Genomic DNA, 18,723 nt, shown 5'->3' on the forward strand with positions numbered 1-18,723 from the left:
TCTTGAAGTATACAGTTATCTACAGTTAGATGTATTTGCACTCTAAGTTCCAATGGCTGTATTGAAGAAGTCTCAACTCTAATGGAGCTAAGATTACTGACTAGCTCATATGCAGCTGCCTAAAAGTAGGTAGAAGAAATAAATCCTACCCCCATTTTTTCCACATATTTTAACAAAGGAAATTTTTAAATGTATTTTCCTTCAGCCTAGAGAGATATCTACAAGTCAAACAGACAATTTTTTTCTTTTTTTCCCTCATGAATCCACATTTACTCAGCTACCTGTTGTTCCTGGTTCAAAATACTAGAAACAATTTTTTAAATCCTCAGTAATTTAAAACCTCCTATTGGGAAATCACTTTTCTTTCCACAGAATATCATCTTTTAACTGAGACATCTGTCAAAATGTGTAGTTTTTCAGTATTGTATTAGGGCTTTGATTATGAAAAACTTCCTTTTACCCTTCACCAGAGTCTGTAATTACTAACTTTCAAGCACTAGAGTAAGCCATTTTGATTAGCAAATGATAGATGGGAAAGCAAGGGTCTATTTTTATGCATGTATGCATATCTTCACCCAATAGGGAAAGCAGTCCTTTTGGCTACCCATGATCTTTTACATTTATTTGTTAAATTGTAACATGGGTCATGCCAGATTCTGCAGCTACTGATATCAATTCTTTTCACAAAAACATATTAATGATACCCAGCATACATAGAGAAAAAGAAACTGGAAACAGACTAAGCATATTTATTCCTATTTTTATCATGCTAGCAAAATCTACCTTGATACAAGTATTTATTACAGAAACATGTATGAAATTGCTTGTTTTCTTCTTAACGTGCTAATGCATACCATTTGCCTTTTCAAGACAGTAGATATCTAAAGAAAAACAGGAATAAGTATTTTAACAGTCTATAATGTTTCTCTCCTCCTCCCCCCCCCTCCCCCCCATCTATACAAAGCTTATTTGATAAATATTATTCAATTATACAAGAAAACTAGTAAGCTAGCTGTCTGCCAGGCATATTTCTGCTTTTTTTGTTGTTGTTTATTTATTTGCTTTATTTGATTATTTAGGGAAAATGGAGCCTGTAAATTTTCAGTAATAATTTAACTGCTGTGGTGTAAGAAAGGGAGAAAGAAAGGAAGAAAGGAAGAGAGGAAAAGAGAAAAAAGAAAGAAAGAAAGAAAGAAAGAAAGAAAGAAAGAAAGAAAGAAAGAAAGAAGCACACAGAAAAGTTTCTAACCATTGAACTAATCTGAAGGAAAACTACCCATTTGTTTTACCTCAGCATTTGTACATTTAGAGAAATAAAATTTCAGATGAAGAATGAGCTTTTTGTATTCTATGTAAAAAGAAAAAAGTACAATCTTACAGTGAAGACTGGCTTATAAATTCAGACATTAGTGGCTGAAGTTCTGAAGAACAAAGCTATACTTCTACAAAACAATTAAAGCAATCATTCTTATCTTAATTTTATTGTCAAATTAATATAATATCATAGACTAAGATGGTAATAATTTTACTCTGAGTTGCAACATACAAAAAAGTGATCCAGTAGGGGTGACGTTTCCCGTTACATGTCTCAGCAAGATAAATTAAAAATAAAACTGCTGGTTCAAACTCTGCAAAAACATGTATTCCCAAACTTTCTGATGGCATTCTTACACTGATAATAAAGAGGGAAAAGTTGATTAAAATATGCCTATAGAACAGTACTTCTAAACTTTACAATCCAGATGAAGTGTTCCACCAAGCAATGATTTTCTCTACTTGACAAGTAGAATAAATGTTTCTTTCCCCCATGTAAAAACAAAAAAATCCCCAAGTAACTCCTAGGAAACACAGAATTAAGATAGTAAACAGAAATATGGTAACATATTCCCCTAGTACACCCGGATTTGGAAATGTTGTAAATTTATTTCTGTTTGCCCAAAGAACAGACAAAATTAAATATATATGGATGGTGAAAATAGAAATAATAAAATGCCAGAAAGTTTGTTTGGTAAAAGATAGGGTACTATGACAAACTCATTTGCCCATGAACATCCCTTTTTTAAGCATTCCTATTTTTTTCTTCTTTCAGAACTACAAAGCTGGGAGAGGTACCAGATCCAAAATCAAAACAAGAAACTAATCAGAAACACATTTTGGAGAATTTTCTGTGTGGTGTTTGTCTTTGCTAAGCTATCTGGATTTGCTTGGTGCTATGTAGTAAAACTGTCTGATAATTCCAAAGATGGCAATCCAAAAGACCTCATTAGATATTGCTTTTTTTTTTTCTTAAAGAGTTTGCAACTATCTGCTGGTAATTAATTGATAGAAATTGTTAGCTAATTTTCTTTCAAAGCAAATGCGTCATCCTGTTCTTCTGTAAATTCAAGTCTTTGAAGTAAGAGCCGATAAGATTGTATATAGTTAACTTTTCCTCAGATAAAAGTGCGAATAAACAATCAATTTGAAGTCTGCAAAATCATGTTTGGCTACCAGCAATAACAGATATTTTTCAAAATGGCATAGAATCAAGATGGTCTTATAACGTAGCAGCATTGATTCTCTAGGATGAAGGTCTAATCTTGCTCCAGTAACTGAGAAATTTTCCTCTTTATAAATACTGCAAGACACAGAGCACACAGTTTCTGTGCACAAAAGGCCAAATAACTCTAGAAACAGCCATCTTAAGCCTCTCCTTGATCAGATATTGTATCAGGTCCCAGAATGTCTAGGATATCCTGTGCTTTGGCTTTTGGGAGGCTAGGTAGAACAAAAACTCTTCCCTCATTTGTCTTCCAACCCCATCTGTTACAGAGAAGACAGAACTGATTTTTTTTTAGCCCACATTCTTTTTTTGAGTACTGAGGAGGTGCCAAACTGTTTTGGCAGCAGTTCTCCAGAGACATGGTATTTTTTGGTTTTGCCTTTTACATATGGATACTTTAAGCACTACCAAATATTTAGTTTCTGAGATACTACTGGTAGAGGTAAGATTGCTCGATAATCTGAATGATTTCAGCGGCTCCTCTCCGATTTATACTTATTAAAAGAGAATGTAAGGATTCCTCAGTTTTTGCTCCCACTCAAAAGAGGGTTAACAGAAAACCCTGAAGTTAAGTATCTGTGTGAAAACCAACCCTCACTTAGAATATGCATATTCTGTATATGTGTGTGTGATAATAACTTTAGTCATCTTGCTAGGAATGCTATTAACGCCCATATGAATAAGAATTAAGAGTGAGGTCTGAATGAGCTCAAGCAGACTTTCTGCAGCGTCTCAGATTGCAACTCCTGGTAAATAGAACAACCTTCTGAACAGGAGGAAGAATTTGATAACCAGTTCATTTTTGTGTTTCTTCTTCAGTTCCTCTGTGAACATTGGACTCTGTTATTTCTGTTATTCTTCCATTATTTCTCTGTTATTTCTCTTTGCCAGGACACTATATTGATTATTGGTGTGCAGCAAGTTAGTTAGCACAAAGTTAGTGAGCACAGTGCTTCCTTCCCTGCGGAGTATCTATGTCATTCTTTGTGAAGGTGCAGCCTTCTCTGTCTGCTCCCTTTCATACTCTCCAGATGTGTAAGCCTGCTGGTTGACTCATCATTCAGCATTTGGTGTATATTTACAGAATCTGTTATGACAGACAACAATCACCTTGAAGATAGTCAAACACTGGGGCAGGGACCCACAGACATGGGGGAATATCTCCACCTTCGGAGATATTCAGACCTCAACAGTTTAAGGCCCTGAGGAGCCAGATCTAGTTGGAAGTGCTGCCAGCAGGAGGCTGAACTAGATGACCTCTAGAGGATTTTTCCAATTTTATTACTGTATGAGTTTGTGAAAAAAAAAAAAACCCAAACCCAAAAACCAATTAAAAAAATCAGTAATTCAGCCATTATTAAAGTTAATGAAACTTGGTTTGCTACAGAATATGCCTTATGATTGATGGCATGCTTCATTTTAAACCTTTTTTTTTTTTTTCCGAAATCATATGTAGGGAAATGACAAAAGTGAAGACAGCAAAGTAATATTATAAGCTCTGTTTCTTTAGGAAGACAGACTAAGAAGAGAGGAAATAAAATGAGACAAGGATAGGGAGAACATGAAAAGGAGAGATGATCCTACAGAAAAGCAGAAGAATGACAGAGAAAGTAATAAGGGAGATAAAAAAAATGCAAGGTGACAACATGTGAGGGAAGCTGGGGAAAGATGATGAATATGCTGGCAGAGTACATGAAATTTAAATGCACAATGAATCGCAACAGCAAAAATCCAGATTATGTCATAGCATAAATAGACCTGAAATAGTTGTAAGGAACGCACTGCCGCTGAGTTTTGTTGGCACAGACAGAGACTTCTAGGTAGAACAGAAAGATCAGGTAGTTAAAGTACTACTGTTCTGGAGTATTAGGTTACCTGCATTACTCCTGACACAATCACTGAACCTGTTCTCTAGAGAAGCCTCCACATACATCCTCTACCATTATATTTCTTATGACATCCTTTTTGTAACCATATAGTTAGCAATTTTTTCCTAATAACTAACCTCAACATTTTTTCTTGCAGCTCTACCTTCTTCTACCCCCCCATTAGGCATAGATAACAACTGATCATTGTTTTCTAACTGTCTTATTGTTTGAAAGTTTGTCATCATGGCTGGACTTATTTGCCATTACTTTAGGTCTCTACGGGCAAGCTACATGTCAAAGCTTCCATAGCAGTCAATGCATAGTCAGCCAGAAGAGTCACTGGAATTTAGAGTGCTAGTCAACTAACCACATGTAGGTACTTACCTTAAGTGGAGTTGCTCTTGACTATACTGATTCCCCCTTCACTGAGTATTGTGAGAGATTGATATTTTACTCACATGTAAGTTCCTAGAGCTAAGAAGCTGAATCCCATCCCATGTGTCCCTCTTACTTCTTCATTCTCAATCTTTTTCTTGCGGGGGGAGTGACTACCTCAACCCCTCATCTATTTTCTGTAATAAGGAAACTTTGGGGCAGAGGGGCACTGCTAAGGAACTGAAGTAAGTTTGGTGGGAAGTAAACCCCCAACACAGACATGTACACCAGCCATTGAAAATTTTATTCTCTTCCTGCCCCCATTTACTTCCGTTTTGCCAGGATTGTTTAATGATTGCTGGTGAATTTTTCCATTTGCTTATTTTTAAAGCTAGTATTTCAGCAGAGTGTGTGAGCCTTCTCTACACCTTAATAGCCTTTTATTTGTGGTTTTGGCTTGCCAAGAAACCTTCAGTCTTCTCTTATTGCCCCAAAATATAAATAACCTGGCAACTTGCATTGTCTAAACCCTGGTCTAAATTAAGAGCATAGGCTACCTCTGTAGCCAGTGGAAAGACTAAGCACTTTACAGGGCAAAAATCCACTTGCAAACAGCATGTAAACTGTTGGGTTTTTTTAATATGGAGTTTATAAACAATCTTTTTTCCGCAATATACTGAGGAGAGAAACTGGACTTCACACAATCCAATGTGAACCATACAGAAGCCACTTTATTGATCTTCTACTGTCCCTATATACAATTTATCTGTCCCTACATGCGTTCACGCATTAGTTGATTGGTTAATAGTCCTGTGCACAAGGCGAGCATGCGACTCAGTTTCTTTCCTGATTGGTTCATCTAATCTCTGTTTTCCCACCTGCTCATCTGACTCCTCCAGGATTGTTTTTCTCAATTCATGTGAAACAATCACTGTCGCTCCTGTTTTTCTCTCCTCAAGGTGACTTCAAGGCGAGGGCCTACAGCCAGTCTGGTTCTTCACATGGCTGGTTCAATATATGTCCATTATCTCTTAAGTACACTCCCACAATACACCACCATTGCATGGGCATCTTATTTAATCTATCTTGTGCATGACATCATTGGCATTTTTTATTCAGCAAAGCCATGGAAAAGGTCACATGCAGCACAACTGTACTGACTTTTCTCCCTCTTATTCCACTGAAAATAATAAAATGTATTAAGAAAACATTTTCAAATACAAAAAAACCCAATACATCCACATTTATATGTCAAAAAATATTGATGCAAGCTAGAATGTTGAAAGATGTTAAGCACTTCTGTTCCCCTGAGAACCAGAAATTCTGTGAGTGCTCAGCATACATCAGTATTGTAGTATATATCCTACCAAACATAAAAAAGTTTTCATATGAATCACAATTGTAAGCAAAAATAACTTTAAAGTAGTTTTTAGCTTTGCATAATCTCTTTTGAACTGTATGTCTCAACATGTCATAAAATTCTTGTTTTCTATGATGGCTGAAATTCCACACTTGAAAGCTGGACCACTGAGAACTGTTTTTAGCCTGAGATCAAATGACTCTGCTTTTGGAAACTTTTTCGCTTGTTTTGGTGTTTGGAAGGTTTTATGTTGCGGAGAACAACTCCTTCATAGTTACTACTAGTGTATTCTTATCACCAGGGCGTCAGGTGAAAAGCCTTCAAGTGGAGAATAGAAGACATTTTTTTCCCTATTTATTTTTCCATTGGGAAGACATAGGAGAACAGTCTGTTCAACTATCACTTTCAGTCTTTCTTGCAAGAAATCAAATGTGCTCAAGTCTTTCCACTTCTGGAATACAATGCGAAATACCAAATTTTCCCTGACCTGTTTTTAAATTACACTGTAAGATGGAATATGTTATTTCTTATCAAAGCAGAAAAAGACTAATTGGATGCATTACAGTAGAACAGTGAAGGCTGCATATTATCATCCTGCTAACTCCTTTTTGTACATTAACAAAATAACAACCAGTAACAACAAAGATACAAAATTGTATTTTGTAACTGAATATCTATATTTTAACATTCTGCCTAATTTTCTTATACTTAAATGAACTTAATATAAAAATATTTTTGGGAAATAAGTTATGTAAATATTATACTGTAGCTTCTTTTTGCATTGCTATGAATGTACTTTATGTCTGAAACGCCTGCTTATGAGGCTTTTTGTATTATAATATTGCAATATACTTGTTAATGAAACAATTGGCATTGTGTGCTGTTAAAAAATAAAAGCCATGAAAGCACTGACCTGTTTTCCTATGTGTCCTTATTTTAGTACACATAATTTGATAACTCTCTTACTCTAATTTAGAAAAAATATTTTTAGTGGGTAATAGAACGTATTCCCAGGTTGGAAGGGATGTCGAAAGATCCTCTATCACCCAGTCCACTTGAGTCTTTAAAGCCTCAGTGATCAGGATTTCACTAAGTCCTTGGGAGACTGATTTTTTCCACTGTGAAAAAATTTCTTTCTTATATCAAGGTGAAACTTCTGCTAGTGCAGCTTGTACCCTTTGCCCCTTGTCCCCTCGATGTGGTGAAGAGGGAGCCTCTATCCTCTCTGTAGCTGCCTTTTAGGAACTGGAAAACTGAAGAGATCCCCTCAAGTCTTCTATACTCCAGGGTGAAAAGACCGAACTCCTTCAGTCTTTCCTCATAGAGCAGATTATCCAGCCCTTTGATCATCTTCATGGCCTTCCTTTGGACCTTCTCCAGCCTGTGTGTGTCTTTTTTGAATTGTGTGGATCAGGACTGGATACAGTACTCCAGGTGCGGCCATCCCAGTCTACACAGCACTTCTCAGGCGTCCTTGCTGCGGTGGCACACTGATGAATCATGTTTAGCTTGTTGTCCACCAGGCCCTCCAGGTCCCTTTCAGTAAGGCTGCTCCCCAGCCACAGAGATCCTAGCTTGTAATGGGCTCTTTGGTTATGTCATCTCAGATGCAGGACCTTGCACTTGTCTTTTTTAAACTTCATATAGCTCTTGCTAACTCACTCTTCCAGCCTGTCCAGGTCTCTCTGTAAGATGGCTCACCCTTCTGACATGTTGACCTCAACACCCAGTTTGGCATCAGCACCAAACTTTGAGAAGATATTTTCAATCCCATCGTCTAGACCATGGATGAAGGTGTTAAATGGTGTGGGACCCAATATTGTTCCCTAGGGGACCCCACTTGTGACAGGCTGTCAGCCTGGGCAAAATACATCACCAACCTCTGAGTGAGGCCTGTTAGTCAATTTCCTACCCGTCTCACACACTAGTCATCCAATGTGTTACATGCCAGTTTGTCAAGGAGGAGGCTATGGGGAACCCTGTTGAACTCTTTGCTGAACTCCAAGTCTCCCCATGTTGACAGAAGATGTTATTTTGTTGTAGAAGGTGATCAGCATAGTCAGACATTACATGTGTTGGCTTTCCCCAGTCACCTGCTTCATTTGGTTTATAATAGTTTCCAAGAGTAATAGTTTCCATTCCAAGAGTAATAGTTTCCAAGTTTGTAATAGTTTCCATTCCATTATTCTCCCAGTGACTGAAGTAAGACTAATAGGCCTGTAGTTTCCTGGTTCCTCTTTTGGGCTCTTCTTGTGTCACATTTGCTCTCTTCTGGTCATCAGGACCATCCCCTGATCTCCATGACTTTTCAAAGATTATAGACAGTGGCCTTGCAACAATGTCTGTCACTTCTCTTAATACCCTGGGGTGCATTCAGCACAGTCCCATAGATTTTATGTGGGTTGACCTCTTGCAAGAGACTTCAGATCATCCCTTCCTCCACCACTGGTGGGTCAACATATGTGTTGTAGCTATTTGATCCTATGATCTGGGGTCCAGCTACACCAGTACAGATAGAGGCGAAGAAGGTATTGAGAATCTCTGCCTTGTCAGTATTGTTAGTGACTACTTTCCCTGCCACGATTAGTAATGGGCCTATGTCTTCCCTGTGCTTCTGCTTACTGCTCACATATCTGAAGAAACTTTTCTTGTTCTTGACATAAAATCATAGAATTGTTTGGGTTGGAAGGGACCTTTAAAAGTCATTTAGTCCAGCCTCCCTGCAATGAGCAGGGATGTCTTCAACTAGATCATGTTGCTCAGAGTCCTATCCAACCTGACCTTGAATGTTTCCAGGGATGGCATATCTACCACTTCTTTGAGTAACCTCTTCCAGTGTTTCACCACCCTCATTGCAAAAAATTTCTTCCTTATATCTGTTCTAAATCTTCTCTCCTTTAGTTTAAAAAGAGAGAACATTACCCCTTGCCCTATCGCAACAGGTCCTGCTAAAATGTTTGTCCCCATCTTTCCTGTAGGCCACCTTTAAGTACTGAAAGGCTGAAATAAGGTCTTCCTTTGGTATGCAAGTGAAATTTTACCTGCAATTAGTTGAAAACGCTGAAATGTTGCTAGCTTATGTACAAGGAATGCTCCCCCACAGTTCCTGAATCTTACAACTTAATGATGGTAAGGTCTTACTACGATGATTATAGTATCATAGAATGATTTGGATTGGAAGGGACTGTAAAGGTCATCTAGTTCAACCCCCCCTGCAATGAGCAGGGACATCTTCAACTAGATCAGGTTGCTCAGAGCCCTGTCCAACTCGACCTTGAATGTTTCCAGGGATGGGGCGTCTACCACCTCTCTGGGCAACCTCTTCCAGTGTTTCACCACCTTCACTGCAAAAAGTTTCTTCCTTATATTTAGTCTGAATCTACACTTTTTCAGTTTAAAATCATTACCCCTTGTCCTATCGCTACAGGCCCTACTAAAATGTCTGTTGCCATCTCTCTTATGAGCACCCTTCAAGTAATGAAAGGCCTCAATAAGGTCTCCCCAGAGCCTTTTCTTCTCCAGGCTGGTCAACCCCAAATCTCTCAGCCTGTCCTCACAGGAGAGGTGTTCCATCTCTCTGATCATTTTTGTGGCCCTCCTCTCAACCCACTTCAACAGGTCCATGTCCTTCTTATGTTGGGGACTCCAAAGCTGGACACAGTACTCCGAATGGGATCTCACCAGAGTGGAGTAGAGGGGCAGAATCGCCTCCCTCGACCTACTGGCCATGCTTCTTTTGATGCAGCCCAGGACTTGGTTCTCTTTCTGGGCTGCGAGTGCACTTCGTTGGCTCATGTCCAGCCTTTCATCCACCAGTACCACCAAGTCCTTCTTGGCAGGGCTGCTCTCAATCCCTTCATTCCCCAGCCTGTATTGATACTGGGGGTTGCCCTGACCCAGGTGCAGGACCTTGCACTTGGCCTTGTTGAATCTCATGAGGTTCACATGGGCCCACTTCTTGAGCTTGTCCAGGTCCCTCTAAGTGCCATCTTATCCCTCAGGTATGTCAACTGCACCAGTCAGCTTAGTGTCATCTGCAACTTTGCTCAGGATGCACTAAATCTAAATATCTGTTGTCAATGAAGATACTAAACAGTACTGGTCCTAGTACTGTACAAAACGGATCCATGAGGAACATCACTCATCACTGATCTCCATGGGGGACATTGAGCTGTTGACCACTACTCTGGGTGCAACCATCCAGCCAGTTCCTTATCCACTGAGCAATCTATCCATCAAGTTCATGTCTTTCTAATTTTAGAGAGAAGGTTGTGTGAGGGACCATGTCAAAGGCCTTACAGAAGTCCAGGTAGATTACATCTGTAGCTCTTCCCTTGTCCACTGATGTAGACACTCAATCATAGAAGTCCACTAGGTGGGTCAGGCAAGACTTGTCCTTGGTGGAGCCGTGCTGGATGTCTCTAATCACCTCTCTGTCCTTCATGTGCCTTAGCATACCTTCAAGAAGGATCTGTTCCACGATCTTCCCATGCACAGAGGTGAGGCTGACAGGTATCTTTCACTAGACCAGATTGCTCAAAGCCCCAGCCAACCTGACCTTGAACACTTCCAGGAATGGGGCATCGACAGCTTCCCTGGGCAACATGCTCCAGTGTCTCACCACCCTAGAGGCAGTTCCCTCAGCCTGCCATTGTGTACCGTGTACCCTGGCCTCCCACCATCTCGAAGTCCCTGGGCTGGGCCCATACCCAATGCATGTGTCTTTCCTGGACTAGGGAAAGCAGGAGAGGACAGAGGAGTCCAGATGCAGTTGCCAAAGTACTGAATAAGAGAGGAGGAAAGCATTTTTACTGTTGTTTTCTTGTTTTATTGTTTTGGGTTTCTTTAAATTGTTTATTGCCCAACCTTGAAAAGAACTCTTAATGAAGCAGCTAGAAGGGACCTTAATGTTGCAGGCCAGTACTTCTTCTTGGCAGAACTGCAGTCTTCTGCTTTTCTAACAGAACAACTTGTTTGCTTGATCTGTTGCTGTTCTTCATTCCCCACTTTGCACCAATTGGGCAGCTTTCTAGTCCTCAGACTGAAGAAACCTCACCTCCAGGCCCCAGGGACCTCAGTGGCACTCTGGGGCCTCCTGTTGCCCTGGTGCAGCAGCCTGGTGGAAGTCAGGTTGTTTCATCCCCTTTTCTTGGGGCTCAGGGCAGAGGAGATGGGAGAGAGAAGGGCTCTCGCCACACATGGCAATCAACAAAATACTTATTAATGATGGGAGATGGAAGGGGTAATCCTGCAGAACAGCCAGGTGCAGAGGCTAGGCCTCCCACATATCCCACAGGACTGCAGACACTGCTGCGTGACCACTGTAGCCCAGGCTGCCTCCAATCTTGACGTCACCAATTTGCTCACTTATGTTGGTGACCATCAGGTTCAGTATTGCATCTCCTCTAGTGGGGCTGTATATTACCTGGCTTAAGAGGTTATCCTCTATGCACTCCAGGAGTCTCCCGGACGCCTACAGTTTGCAGTGCTACTTTTCCAGCAGATGTCAGGGTGGTTGAAGTCCCCCAGCAGGACAAGAGCCTGCAAGCACAATGCCTCCTGTAGCTGGAGTAAGAGGGCTTCATCCATAGACTCCCCTTGATCAGGAGGCCTGTAGTAGACGCCAACAACAAGATTCCCTTTGCTGCCTCCACCTCTTATTCTTACCCATAAGCTTTCAACCTGCTCGTGGCTATTCTTCAGAGACAGCTCTTCATATTCTATCCACTTATGACATAGAGGGCAACCCTCCTCGCCTGTCCCTTCTGAACAGCCTGTAGCCATCAATAGCTGCATTCCAGTCATTGGATTCATTCCATCAGGTTTTGGTAATGGCAACTAGGTCGTAGCTTTCTAACAGCACAGTGGCTTCCAGTTCCTCCTGTTTGTTGCTTATACTGCATGAGTTGGTGTAGAGGCACTCCAGCTGCGCCATCAGCTGTGTCACCTTCTTAGAGGAACATCCCTTAACTCCTTTGGGATATTTCACTGGTGTTTCCCTCTTGGCTTCTATTACTTCAGAAGCCCCTGGCTCATTTCTGTGAGACTTCAAGTGTGCTGCCATGTAGCCAGCATGTCTCAGAGCAATGGACTGCGTGCCCTTGCTAGCTCCCTGTCACTCTAACCATTGCCTGTCATCCCACAACCTGTCACAAGCAAGCTTGATATTGCCCCTTTTCCCCCTCAAGCCCAGGTTAAAGCTCTGTCAACGACCCTGCTAGCTTGTGAGCAAAGACCCTCTTCCCCCTTTGAGAAAGGTGAACCCCGTCTGATGTCAGCAAGCCTGGTGCTGTGTAGGCCATCCCGTTATTGAAAACCCCAGAATTGTGTTGGTGACACCAGCCACAGAACCATGTATTAGTAGACTGGGCTCGTCTCTTTCTTCCAATGTTTGGAACTCTTTGTCTGGTAGTCGTTAGAGGCCAGTGCCATGAGGCACTAGTATTTCTTCTTGCAAAGTCTTGAATAACACTCTATTTCTTGTTCACCCTCCCTAATACTGCATAGCCTGTTAATTTCCTCTTGCAGCTCTTCCACCTGCTGCCTGAGTGACTCTACCAGAGCACAGCTTGCACTTCCACCCTCCTCCACTCAGGAGGAGAGGTGCATTCTTTGCAGCTCTTCACCTGGACAGCATCTTCCCTGATAGGAAGCTCTGTCTGGGTGGCTGCTTCCACTCGTCCCAGGCTAGCCTGGCTAGGTAGTTGATTCCTGTCTGCTGTAGAGCATAGTCCTTACCTGGTCTTGACCACCATGCTTCTGAAAGCATGCCATTCTAATTCCTCAGAGACCTCAAGCTTCTGGGTAGACTTGCACAGCCACCAGCTAGCTGGGGTGACCATCAGGGCTGACACCTAAGCCTGTGGGTGAGCAGAGCAGGCAGCAGCCCAGTAACTAGCAAAGTGCGCAGGAAGTGCCCTTCCTGCCTGCCTTTCCACAGGAACTGTTGCACTCTAATCTAATGTTTAGATTAATCAATTTTAATCTCCATTCTAAAATACAGCTTAAGAAAATGTGTTATAATTATTTATATTTGGCAGACTTCATTCATCCAGTGATGCTGAAATAAAGTCCCATGCAAAAATTACAATAAATGCAAACCTATAATTTAGTAGTAGGAGCCTTTCACATCATGCCTCATAAGTACATTTTAAGAGCTTTCAAAGCCAGTACAGAAATTCTAATTGAGTTATTGAGTTATGTTTTCAAATAAGGAACTAATATTATTTTTAACATAGGCAAGATTTTTTAAAAGCTGTGAATCTTCAGATTGTTTAACATTAAAATGCACAAAATACACAAAGATTATTTCATGTGATGCAAAAAAAGAGATGTATGGCATGATGCATCTGTATAGAGCTATTCACATATGTACCCTCACTAATTAAAATGAGAAACAATGTAATAGACATATGATTTCACACTGAACAGGAGGTTGAGATAAAATACTTCAGATGTCTGCTGCCTCTAAAAAAGAAAAGCTTCTCAACCTTTGATGACCTTAGAAGCTGCTCATCAGGACACAGGTAGTAATTCCTCCCAAGATCTTGCAGGAGCAGAAACAGCTCCCTTGTGTTTGGTAGGTGTGAGTTTCCACTGAATTTACTGTTCAAAGGAGGAGGAAGTCATCGGTGAATTACAAATTAAATGGAAACTTAAGCCAAGAACTGACTTATTTCAGGCAAGCATCAGAATTCAGAACTTGGGAAAGGAGCCTCTGCATCTAGAAGTCCTGAACCTGCCCTCTGAGTGAGAGGTTCCTAGCTGTTGCAGGACTCAGTCAGAGTTGCTGCCTCCTGAAAAGTTGAGCTCTAACCTTAGCAGGAGCTGAGAGCCAAGCTCTTTTGTGTCTTACAAAGCTGAGATATTGTATTTGCTTCTGAGAGAGGCAGTGGCTCTGAAGCCATCCCCCTCCTTAGCCTATGAAGAAAATTGCTGGAGCACTGGGTCTCCTGGAATTTCAATGAGGTTTCTGCATATAGCCACTTTGCCAAGTAGCGGTGGTCTGGGGATGCATAAGACCAGAAATGGCAGTAGGGTGTGCAATCTGTATTGATCCACTATTGTCAGAACTGGAAACCTTTGCAAATGGTATTTCGAATTCTCAGTGCTTTTCTCAGATAAACCCTCAACAAGAGAGCCTCTGGTTTAGTCTGACTTCTTTAGGATATGAAGCTTATGTGATTGTGCTGGTTAGCAACCTGTCCTTGACAGACTTGGACCTATTGACTAATTTTAACCAAATGGAACAGATACATTATTCTCCTGTAAGTTTTATGAAGCAGGAATCAAGACCAAGTTTTTATAATTTTTCAAAATATTATTGATATGCATAGCAATAAACTTTGAGAATTTTTTCTCTGAAGTTTTTATTCTGTTGTTTCTTTTTTTTTATACAGAATTAGTCTAAAATCATTGTGCTTCTTGAACCAAAAAGATTTTTTAAAAGATGTAAGATGATCTAATATGTGGTTTTGTTGCAGTGATATATGTTGTGTGAATAATAGCTCTTGTAGCACACTGATTGATGTAATAACAGGAAATTATTAGTTGATATCAGTATAATTCAGAACAGAAAATAGCCCTTCATTCAGAAGGTATCTATAATATTTAGTTCTATTTGACACTGAGCTGCAGGTGGTAAAATGGGCAAAAGATTCACTCAGTGAAAATTGCCTACATTTTACAGAAATTACAAAATAGGAAAATGGGAAGAAAACAATAGCAAAGTCTTTGGAAGGATGAAGAAAATGACCCTTCTCTTATGACTACTTTTTTTTTTTTTTTTTTTAAAAGCATGTTCTCTGTTCTTCAGAAAAAACAAGTTCTATACATGTGAGGGAAAAAATAATCAAGACATTAATTCAAAATGATAGTTGTATATTGAAGTTCTAGGTCATCTTCAGATAAATGCAAACAGTGTAGTCTTCACCTTATCTCTGCTTAGGTCAACAATGAGCAGCTGGGGTGCAAATATTGAAGGGTGGGGTAATGCTGTTAAACAGAAAGAAAAATTATAAATAACTTTTCAGCTCTGTGACAGTGTCCTCATTTACCACCAAAATCACATTAAATCTCTAGATCAGTGAAGCAATTCACAGCCTTGTAGGCAACTGGAATGCCTCATTACTTCTGAATACTCAGATCTGTCAGTGTCCCTGCTCTGTTGGAAAAAACATTTGTGCCTTTCCCACTCAGAAGTAGATTTAGCCAGAGAAAGCTTTGCATTTGTGATCCCCATCAATGGAGATCACATGGCAAATTCCTGTATTCAAGGTTAAAACACTGATCTCAAAAATATAAAATTATTTCCAATGCAGAAGAAACAGTAACACAAGTTGCTGGTGTCACTGCATGTTAGTGGTCCCCTGGTAAATATTGAATTAGATTCAAAGATAGACATCTTCAAACTTCTGTAAAGAATCATTTCTAGTTAGCTAGATGATGACACTCCCCCCGTAAAGCTTTTACTTTCTGCAATGTCAGTATTTCACTGGAATTACTCCATTGTACGGGAGACAAATTTTTCTGGTAACTTATCTCCCAAGCCTAGGATTCATTGTCATCAATCATATAATATTAGATGTTTTGTGTATATACTTGAGGATGGTCTTAAACACTTGATCAACTTAAACACTTCATGCTTGACTTTACCTGGGAAGTAGGAAAAAACCCTCACTCATTTTTCATGCAGAGGGACACCACTCTTTATATGCAGTGGTTTTTAATATTTTGTTTTAATATTCATTGGTGAGTTGCTGAAACCAAACCTGGCTATACAACTTCAACAAAGAAATAGCAGACACACTTTTTCCTGCTTCATTCATTGTCTCTCAGTCAGCTTGACAGTGAAGGGAGCCACTGCAACTCCAGACCCTTCCAAAATATACTGCAAAATCCACTTTTATTCAGTGTTTTTCCTGAATATTATACAAAGTAGCTATTCCTGAAGCTTTATGTTTTTAGTTAGTTAAAAATAAAATAGGTCACCCTACCTCATCAATTGTATATAAGGGAAAATTTTACCATTAATCCTTAGGATTTGCTACTTGTTCTCAAAATTAAATCTCCAGTGACAAAAATGCAATTATTTTTTTCCCCAAGATGAATGTTTCAATATTCTCATTTGTTTAACCCATATTATCATTTCCTTAAAAATTCTAAGCTTTTTACTCTGGCTGAAAACAGTATTCTCCCCTGTGTTTTCATTTAATTATTACAAAATGCGGTTACAATTATAGAACAGAGTACATGTTGTTGTGTGAGACAGCCAATGGTAATCCTGTCTCCCATGTATCAATTTAGAAACATTAGAGACAGTTTTGTTATCAATGCTTATTGTTCTATTGACTCAAGTAAATTTTAGATGAGCTTCATTTTAAGTTTGTCTGATGGTGAACCTCTGGTGATGACTAGGCATAACCTACAGCTAATGCAAATTGCATTAAGCCCTTTCAGTTAACCAAACAACAAATAAATCGATGGACGAATTAGTATGTTGAAGGGTCACCACAATAAGAAAATAAACCATGTAGTCACAGAGATGGCCATTTTTCAAGCTAAGCTGCAAAAGGCAGGCTTCAGATTAATTCTAATTCTTCTGTCTGAGCAGTGAGATTTAAAATTTCTACAGAATAAAAAAAAACATTAATAGCATTCTTGACAAGGAAAATTGAGGGAATAAGAACATCAATTGTAGGAATGACTGATAAAATTATTTAATTGACACTAACCTAAAGATAGATTTAGACAAAAAGTATGATGGGCAAGTGATGGATTAAGCCTTTGAGTATACAAAGAGGCTTTCTTTCTAGTGGCAATGAAGAGATCATTTTACTCTGCAATTTGACAAGAAGATGCAAGTATTGTGATGAAAAATTGGAATAAAAATTGCAGGTTAAAATATGTTGTTTCAAATACTTTTTACAGGAACCTGAAGAACAAACTGTAGTCAAAGGTAACAGAATTAACACATTTTTGTAATATTGTTTGAATGCAAGTTTTTATATGTCTTGATATAACTTCTGTATTTTTATTCAAATAACACAAAGAAAATATCTTGTGTGATGGAGAGGCTACAAGTTTCAAAAATTACTTTTGGGGAGTTAACAGTTGAAAGCTAGGAAATTTCAGCTAGGAATGCATTTTTGATAAGGTAAAGGAAAACAACACTTTGCAAAAAAATTATATTGCTATTTTCCAGATCTATCTAGTCTGAATTGTGAGGATCACGCAATGATTTTGCTGATAAAACATCCTCAGCTAACAATAAAAAGCATCAAATGAATTCTGCAAAGTTGAGCATCCCATTTATGTACATTAGCATTCAAGAATTGTACAAAATAACTTGCATTCAAGCAGTTATAGATCAGCGATCCAATGACATGGCTGGACTATTACAATCCTGCTCCTGACAAAAGAGGGCAGGAAACAGAACTAAAAGACACAGCTTCTGTGTCTAGCCTGGATTATGAAAGTTATGCTACATTGAAGTAAAAAAATTTGTTTACTTTCAAATTGGTGATCAACAGCTGTATTGTATTGTTCAATAGCTGCGTTGGCTCCACATTCGAGTTCACATATACACTGTGTAAAAATTTGCAGAGAATCTTAAGCAGCTTCAGAAAAAGGACCTGGAAGTATAACTTACTCTGTGCAGTATCTGTGGTGCTTTTCTTATTGAAAGATGAATTTGAGGGACTTGCAGTGAATAAACTCATCTGTTGCAGAGAAAGTACAATTTTGGCAGGGAAAAAAGGGAACTAACATTGGAATGTCTGCCTTGTAATTCAATTTTGCACAACCCAATGCTAGCTGTAACTGCAACTAAGATAAGCAAACTGGCGAAACTTCGCTGGTTGCAAATTAACAGGCAAGGGCTAGGCTATTCACTGGGGAGAGCTACATCCCTAGCCTTTCACATATAACCTTAACAAAAAAAAAAAAAGAAAAGAAAAGAAAAAAGAAAAAAGTGTTCTCTCAGACACAAAGCACCGAGGAAGTGCAATAACCAAGTTTTGACTCAGCTCTTTTTGCTCTGATGCTAGAGCAAAGGGTATAAGTCAACGGAATTTTAAGGGGTTGCTAGCAGCCTGGAGCACAGGGAGCTCCAGGGATCAGAAATGGCCCAGGGGGATGTGAAGTTCTCAGTATTGACAAATGCAAAGCTGTGAATCTTGTTAGCCAGCATCACATGCAGGTGTTCATATTCAGCTCTGCTTCCACACCTGCGTCTCTGAAAAGTGATCTCTATTCACATTACTTCTTCGTTATTCCCCACCACCAACCAAGCCCCTGTGAAGTTGCATTGGGTGACAGGCACAGGCCAGGCTGCCCAGACCAGAGCTCCTCTCGCTGCTCACCAGCCTGCCCAAGGCTGCCGTAATCAGAGGTAATTGCCTGGGCTGTTATCTCCCTGCAGCCTGCGCCGTGCTTCCAAATACCTCTAATTGAATTGCTATAATTTTTGCCCTTCCTAATGCAGTGGGTTGACGAGGGAGAAATAACCCAGAGGAGGCAGAGAGCGTGGTGGGCAGCTCTCGGCTCCCGCCCCACCACCTCGCCCCCGCAGGGCGCCC

This window comes from Charadrius vociferus, unplaced genomic scaffold (assembly GCF_000708025.1).
Source record: "Charadrius vociferus isolate BGI_N301 unplaced genomic scaffold, ASM70802v2 scaffold467, whole genome shotgun sequence".
NCBI classification, from domain to species: domain Eukaryota; kingdom Metazoa; phylum Chordata; class Aves; order Charadriiformes; family Charadriidae; genus Charadrius; species Charadrius vociferus.